Source organism: Amborella trichopoda, chromosome 9 (assembly GCF_054954075.1).
Source record: "Amborella trichopoda isolate Santa Cruz 75 chromosome 9, AtrichopodaSantaCruz75HAP2 v2.0, whole genome shotgun sequence".
Classification (NCBI taxonomy): domain Eukaryota; kingdom Viridiplantae; phylum Streptophyta; class Magnoliopsida; order Amborellales; family Amborellaceae; genus Amborella; species Amborella trichopoda.
Window position 1 is genome coordinate 44945671 of NC_142344.1, and position 8306 is coordinate 44953976.

General features: G+C 36.8%; 1 long non-coding RNA gene across 1 annotated transcript; it reads left to right on the plus strand.

The window, feature by feature from the left end:
- Positions 1-217: 217 nt before the first annotated feature.
- LOC148780551 (uncharacterized) lies at positions 218-4772 on the plus strand. Its single transcript, XR_016041408.1, has 2 exons — positions 218-426; positions 3416-4772. It is a non-coding gene; the product is annotated as an uncharacterized LOC148780551 (long non-coding RNA).
- The last annotated feature ends 3534 nt before the right edge of the window (positions 4773-8306 follow it).

Genomic DNA, 8306 nt, shown 5'->3' on the forward strand with positions numbered 1-8306 from the left:
GAGTTAGGGTGTGTTAAGATGATATTCATGTTAAATCTCATCTACTCATCAAGTTGGCATGATGAGTAATGAGTGGCTAGGATCAAACACTCTCTCAATCCATAGATGATTAGTGTCAATGGCCAAGATTAACTCATCTAGAAGCATCTAAGACACAAGCATATAAATAGTTACCCATTTGAAGGAAGTGGCATGCCCCACTTAGGCCTCCCTCTCTTTTTCATGTTATGAGTGTGTATTTTAGATTAAGAAAGTAAGGTGTAGAGTGTGAGATCTAAGTGAGAGAAATTGTGATTGAAGCTCCATTAAAGCTTCTAAGCTTGGAGTTGAAGCCCTAGGTCCATGGTGACTCAATTTCAGTGAATTTTCCACCAAGCCATGCATCCATGGAGACTTTCATGGCTATAACTTGTCATTTTCCACAAGGTAGCACAGCCCTTTACCTTATTAGTTCATGAAATATTGATTTCAAATTGATCCTAACGTATAAGCTTTTGATTCCTAGTTCTTTGATTACATTTTGAGGAGAAATTGATTGAGTTTTCTTCAGAGTTTATTGACTGATTTCTCTACAACTTTCGGATTAATTCACCTCTTATATGTTTTATTTTGGAAAAATCTTGAAGGCAAATTATGCCAAATTTTCCCACACCTATACTATATATTTCATCACCATGACTATTTGGAGCCCATATCTCCCACAATTTTCTCCCGCAATTTTCATCGAATTTTTTAGGACTCTCTTTTCTTTAAAAAGTGTCATAAAATGTAAATTATATAATGCCTAAAAGTTTCATATAAAATGATGTAAAATTGGTCATGATCTTAACGCCTTCTGAGCAGTCATGCCATAATATATGACTAAGTCCTTGGCGGTAAGCCAAGCACAAGGAGCTCGAACTTTGGCTTCCCCTTATCAAGATCGCTTAAGCACTTGTGTATCATTATATTTGTATGCTGAGAATGAGTTTTATGGAGTTAATGCAATTTAGAATTGATGCATAATTTTGCATTGTATTTCTATCGTGCTGAATTTGATTTTACTTGAATTTTATGTCTACTCTATCTGCCTGTGTAGTTTTGGTTGGAATAAGGGACCTAAATAGAATTATAATCCTCGGATTTTAAAGTGTATGGATCTCCATAATGTGGTTGTAATTCATGTGTAAGTGGTTATAATTAAAGTTCATGTGGAATATAATGTAATTGCATTGTAATTTGAGTTTGTGAAGTCCATTGTAAGTGAAATTTTGAAATCTTGTAACTTGTAATTGGTTTCATACACTATCAAGTGGCTTAGGCATAATCCCAAACTATTTAACACAACCTAAACTTTACATTTTTATTTTTTTGAAACATTCACAACTTTTATTACTACAGCCTTCTCAAACAGTACATAATCAAACAAAGAGAAAAAACACAAACGAAAAATACATTCAAATAAAACAAAAACAACAAACAAAACCTGCATCTATCAGCCATCTGTTACATTCACATTGTTCATCTCTGTCAGCACAACACCGGCCTTTGCAAGAGCATCGGCCTCCGTACTACATTTCCTAAAGGCATCGGCCTCCATATTACATTTCCTAAACGCATGTACAAAAATACATTCCATATTCAAGCAGTACTCCATAATCTCCTTAAAAAAACTATGCAACTTCCACGGAAACTCAGCCTTCTGCTTGACCCACTTGATAGTATTCAATGAATCCCTTTCAATTTCTATTGGTATGTTGAACGTTTTTACCAGTTTAACAACTTCCAACATTGCACGTATTTCTGCTTCATTTACCGTAGTAACACCAAGAGGACCAAAAAACTTCAAGAGAACTCTTCCTTCACTGTCTCAAATTAAACCTCCCATGCATTCCCAGGATTACCTAATACATTTCCATCAAAGTTCACCTTAATCCATCCCCCTTCTAGGCATTTCTAGATACCAACACGTTTTTCCTTAGGAGATCTCTATATAACTAAAAGATTAAGGTTATTCATCAAATTCAATTTTGGTACTCCCCACTAGTTTTTGTTAATTGCTAACCACTCAGCCATTGTGAATCTAATTTTATCTTGCATCTCTACTACTAATTTCCCGACTCCTTCAAAACATCTCCTATTACGTTCTTTCCATATTTCCCACACCACAACAAATTTTACTACCCTACATATAATCCTCCCTTTTGTTCCAAAACCCACCTTTAACCAATCTCCAAATAAATCTTCCATCTGCACAGGGATATTATCATTAACTCCAATCATCCCCAAACACCACTGCTAAATAGTTTTAGTAAAGCTGCAACTCAAGAATAGATGATCAATATTTTCTACTTGTTGTTTGCATAACATACAAACATTTACCATAATCATGCCTCTCTTCCTGAACATATCAACACTTAATAGCCTTTTAAGTTTAAGTAACCATAGAAATTCCTTAACTTTTAAAGGTATAGGCCACTTCCACACTTTTTCAGCCTCCAATCTAACCATCTGATTCGATCATTGAACAATAATTTATAAGCAGAGCTGACTGTGAATAAGCCATTTCTGCTTGGCTGCCATATAACTTTATCATTTAATTTTGGGCAATAAAATTGTTGTTGAAGCAGTGACAAACATTGGATATGCTCATCAAGCACATTCTCATTTACTCTTCTGTAGGATATGCTCATCAAGCACATTCTCATTTACTCTTCTGTAAGAACAACTGATATCCCAAACTGCTGCATGACCTTTACCAACCACCATTTCACTAACCATTTTGCTTTTTGAGTTAACTTTTGCCAACAGATATGGAAATTGATACTTTAAAGCAGAATCCCCACGCCACTTCTGCTGCCAAAATTTGGTGTTATCATCTTTACCAATTAAACATTGCATAGTATTAAAAAAGTAAGTTCTATAGCCAAGAATCCCCCCTTCTTGTTACTACCCTTTGCCACTAAACCATACTCCTTGTCTTCCCCATATTTTTTTGATAAAATACATCTCCATAATTGTCCCTTTTCTCTAGCACATCTCTACAACCACTTAGTCAATAAAGTATCATTTATGATCTTTAGTTTCTTAATTCACATACCTCATGTTAGGATATGGATATCTCGGGTTTACATTATATACATCATTATCTATACATCATTATGACTGTATGGGTATATATCTAGGTCATTTAGTTTGGTGATAATGCCTCCTACTATTTACCTCTATCTCTAAGAATCATACCATCTTTATCTCATGTAATTGTGTGATTATCCGAGATACTTTTTGATATAAACATTCATCTAAAATAGTGAAGATGCACCCAGTTGGACTTTAGATAAGGCTTCGGCCTGAACCGCCATGTAAATATTGTGTTCGCACTTTTTCTCTTCCCATTCAATGTCTGTACATGTATGTTCTCACAAAATCAGAGCAGGTTGTTCTATCTCTAACGATTCATTGATGGCCGAAGCTATGTTGTTTTCGCTCTTTAAGAAGCTCCTGGCCGAAGCTATGTTGTTCTTGCTCTCCAAGAAGCTCTTGAGGCGTACCTAGTCGAGCCCTTTAAGCTACATTTTTGCTCCTTCTATGTAAGAGAAGTATTTTTGTCGTTGTAAACCATTTGCATACAATAAGGTCGTTGCAACCCTTTTGCATACCCAAAAGTGCTTCTTCCTAAAGAAATCAAATTGCAACGCTAATGGATTGGAACATGTTACTTTGGTTATATTCAAGATCCTCTTCTTAAAGAAACTAAAAGGTTTTGAAGTATTGACTTGAGTGGTTCTTTGCTTTTTTCATCGGTTGTTGGGCATAGTTTGTGGCGCGAGTTCAACCAAGGTCGGCATTGTGAAGCAATTCGCAAGCAGCGAGTGGCCCCTCTCTCTATATTTTTGTTCTCTACCATTGATACCTTAACCATTTTTTGTTTCTCTCTCTAGCTGGAGTGGTCACCATGAGAATGAGTTGAAATGGTTGTAGGGTGCTTCAGAAGGGTTGGAGTGACAACCTGCAGTGTAAGGCCATGTCTTCAATGGATTAAGAATCCTGAGACTCGGGACGCCATTGTGTTCCTTGCCAAGTTCTATGGCCGTGCTGGACTCATGAATCTCATCAATGCCAGGCCTGATCATCTTCGCCCCTGCTATCTTCCGACTCTCTATCAAATCTTTCTTCAATGTTGGCCCTATCTTCCCTGTCTCTCCTTTCTCTCTCTACACCTTCCTCTGCTTTCTCTCTCTACCTCCTACCCAGATCTTCTCTCTCTACAGTCAGCTCTCTCTCTCTCTCTCAACAAAATTTCCTGCTGTTTCTGGCGAATATCCAGCAATGGTTTCGATTTCAAGCAATATAGTTTAAGCCTAGGTTATGAAGAAGTTGTACTCTGAGAAGCTAAAGAGTATGGAAACAGGAGAAGAAAAGAGAAGGGGTCCATTTTCCGACGAGAAATCCAGCCATGGGATTTTTCAGCGAAATAAGAAGGTCCTCCCTTCCAGTTTTATTTAGACGGAAAACTTCTTGGAGTGCGTCAATGGCGGATGCCGCCCATGGGGCCGAGGATGCTCTATAACGCGTGGGGTGTCCGTTACAAATCGGGGCATTTGTTTCCCGAATATCGCCCTACCACGAGCCTAAAGACCTGCGTTCCAATAGCGAGAGAGATTACGAGATCCAAGAGAAAAAAAATCCTTGTTAATTGAGTATCCTCTTTAACTTAGGCCTTTATTCTTTTTATTTTTACTATGTGGAAAATTAGGCACATTGGTGCGTAGTGATTGTTTTTTCTCTCGCTATCTATAATTTTTCTTACAAGAGTCAAAGTTTCAAAAAAAAAAAAAAAAAACAAACTTCGGGCCAGAGCCGCACAAAAAAAGGAAAAAAAAAAAAAAAACAAAGAAAGCAAAAAAAAAAATGAAGAAGTGGAAAAGAAAAAAAAAGAAAAGTGAGGGGTATATTTGTTGATATCATTATACTTAAAAAAAAATGTATTTTGCAAGTTGGGTGTCTCTTCGCATCCACGCCCAACTTGAGAGAGACAGTATACGAGATATGAAGATGAGATGAGTAGAGATGAAATTAATATTTCTAATGTAACCGCTATGTGGACAAGAACATCAGTTCTTGTACGGTATTCGCACATTTTTTAGTTGTCTCGCGCGTTATTTGATTCTAACTTCTCACCATATAGCAGAGGACTTCGTCGCACCATTATTGTAGTGACATCGTTAGGGAGAGCATATTCATGATTAGTGGATTTTTCAAGCAGTAGTTTTCACCAATCTTCAGTGTTCGTTGCCACTTTATGTGTCGTAGAGCTATCTTCGTTGTGTCTTTATAACACTTTTAATGGTCTTTAGACCAAGTTTGGTGATCACGTGTCCCGGATCACATCTCGTCGCTCTTGCAGACTATTCAAGCATGTAAGTGAGAGCAGTGCAAGTTTTTTGGCAACTTTTTAGTTTCAATACTTCAAAAGAGACCAAGTCAAATTAATTGGCCAAGTTATTTATTGATTAGTTATTGGTGATAAGGCCTCTTACTATTTACTTCTATCTCCAAAATTCATTGTGATTGTCTTCTATATATTGAGACACTTATTGATGTAATTCTTATTCAAAAATAGTGAAGATGTAGCCAGTTGGCGCTTTGGATCAGTAGACGTAATGCTTCGACCTGAACCACGAATATGTTGTGTTATCTCTTCTTCTATCTCCATTCTCCATTTAATGTTGTGTTCTCTCTTCTAGTTTTTAGAGAGAGAAAGAGAACAATTTTCCATAAAGAAAGCGACCCATGTTTTTGTTAATAGAGAGAGAGACACGCCAAGTCAAGTTTCACAGAGGAAGAATCAGGCTTTCTTGTGAGAGAGATATAAGGCCAAGTTTAGAGAGAGACAGTCATCGCTTGCATAGAAAGGGAGAAAGAGGAGCAAAAAGGAAGAGCACCCAATCTTACAAGTCTTTTAGGAGAGAGAAAGAACCCAATCTCTCTGTTGATGTGTGATTCAATCCTGGTTGATGATCATGTTTTTTGTTACATGATCTCATTTGATGATGGAGTTTTCCGTTACTCCATCCTGTGCGATGATTGACTTTACTCGATCCTGATAGATGATCCAATTTCTTTCCGTTATTCGATCTTGTCTGATGATTGAGTTTTTCGTTACTCGATCACGTTTGTTCTGTTCCTGAAGCCTAAATGTTCTGGAGACCGTATGTTCCTGTGAGGTATTTGTTCCTGAGGCTTGAATGTAAACCGTCTATTCCTGTGAGGCTACTCGTGAGGCCGTCTAATCCTGAGATCTGCTGCTTCTTGTGTTTGTTGTTGAAGCAATTTGAAGATCACTACTTGTTTTTAGTATTGTTCAAACTCCAATTGCTTTATGTCAGAGCATTTTGAGTTTGAGATGGAGTGTTAGGATATGGATATCTTGGGTTCATATTAATATACATCATTATGGATGTATGAGTATATATCTTGATCATCTAGTTTGCTGATAAGGCCTCCTACTATTTACCTCTATCTCCAAGAATCATACCAAGGGAGTAGAAGAAAACTATGCTCCCTTGGGAGCATAACATATATGTCCAAATTTAAAATGTCACAGAAATATAGTTTTAATACTTTTTGAATTGATTCAGAGGGTCCAATAAATAATTTTAGTGTCGAATTGGGTATTCACCTATTTTTACAGACATCTAGATAGGAAAACATCTCAGTATTCACCTATTTTTACAAGCCATGAAAGTACATAATACACCACTCCTAATATTTTTTAGAAGCTAAAAGAACACTATTTTAAAAAATTTATAGTGATTTTTTGAAAAACTTTTGGGAAAAAACTTGCCGATTTTGCAGATTCTTCGATCTAATCCACCGATCCAATACGGGTATGGGTGAGCCCGATTCGGATCACCGATCCGTTTTTTTAACATTGGTTTATACTGTAAAAGCTGAAGCAAAGGGACCCACAAGCCTGCAACCCTATTATTATCAGCTTGAGGCAAACCCAAATACTTGAAAGGAATTTCGCTATACCATAGTTTATCAGCTCTACAAATTCAATAACGTTTTGTTCCTCACATGCAACCCCCAAATATTTGGGTCTTTCTCATATTAACCTGTCCAATTACCACTTCAAAGTACATCAAAAATCTTTTGAGAGTTAAAATATCATCCTCATTTACCCCGCAAAAAATCAGGGAATCATCCGCATATTGCAAATGGGTTACCATAGAGCTATTTTCTTTAACTTGAAAGCCACTAATATGTCCCATCTCCACCTCCGATCTTAACATGATACTAAAAATCTCACCCAGAATAAAAATGGGGAAAGATGATCACCTTGTCGAATACCACGAGAGGCTTTGAAAAACCTTTAGGCTTACCATTGATGAGAATAGAGAAATGTGAAGACTCAAGACAATCCAACATTCATCTTATACATCTATCTCCACACCCCATGGCTTTCATTGCTTGCAACAAAATGTCCACTTTGCTTTGCCGAAGCCTTCTCCAAGTCAATTTTATAAATTATACCGGCTCTCTTATAGCCATTCTAGAACTAATTAGCTCTTGAGCACAGAAAAAACTATCAGTAATTTATCTATCTTGAATAAAAGTAGATTGAGGGTCTTTAACTACCAAAGGCAATACTACTTTAAGCCTTTTAGCAAGGCACTTTGCCAAAATCTTATAGAGGCTAGTGAATAAGCTAATATGTCTAATGATATCATTCAAGTATTCAATAACCCTTTTCTTTGGAATAAAGGTAATGAAAGTTGAGTTTAAACTAACATTAACAATGACTCTATGATAAAATTCTTGCACCATGTTTATAATATCCAATTTGACATGATCTTAATACTGAAAAAAAAAAAAAAAAAAAAGCAAAACAAAACAAAACAAGAGGAAATCCAACAGGTATTGGGGCACGATCCCCTGCCAAACAGAAAACTGCCTCTTTTATTTCCACTTCAGTGAGAGGCCTCTCCACCCATTCACTCTTTTCTGAGGAGAGTTTATGAAAGTGAACTTGACTAAAATTTGTCAAAGGCACCCATTCAGTAGTGAAAGCTGCCCTTTCCACAGCTATCTCGTCCCCAACCACATCTATTTTCAAACCTTGAATGCTATTATAACGCTTCCTAGCATTCGTTGTAGCATGAAAGAATCGAGTATTTAGATCTCCTTCTTTCAACCAACGAATCCTAGATCTCTACCTCCAATATATCCTGTCAGCCGTAAGCCATTCGTGTAACTCCCTATTAAGATTGTTTTGACCAACATCTTATGCATCAATGACACCATTCTCCCACTCTTTACAA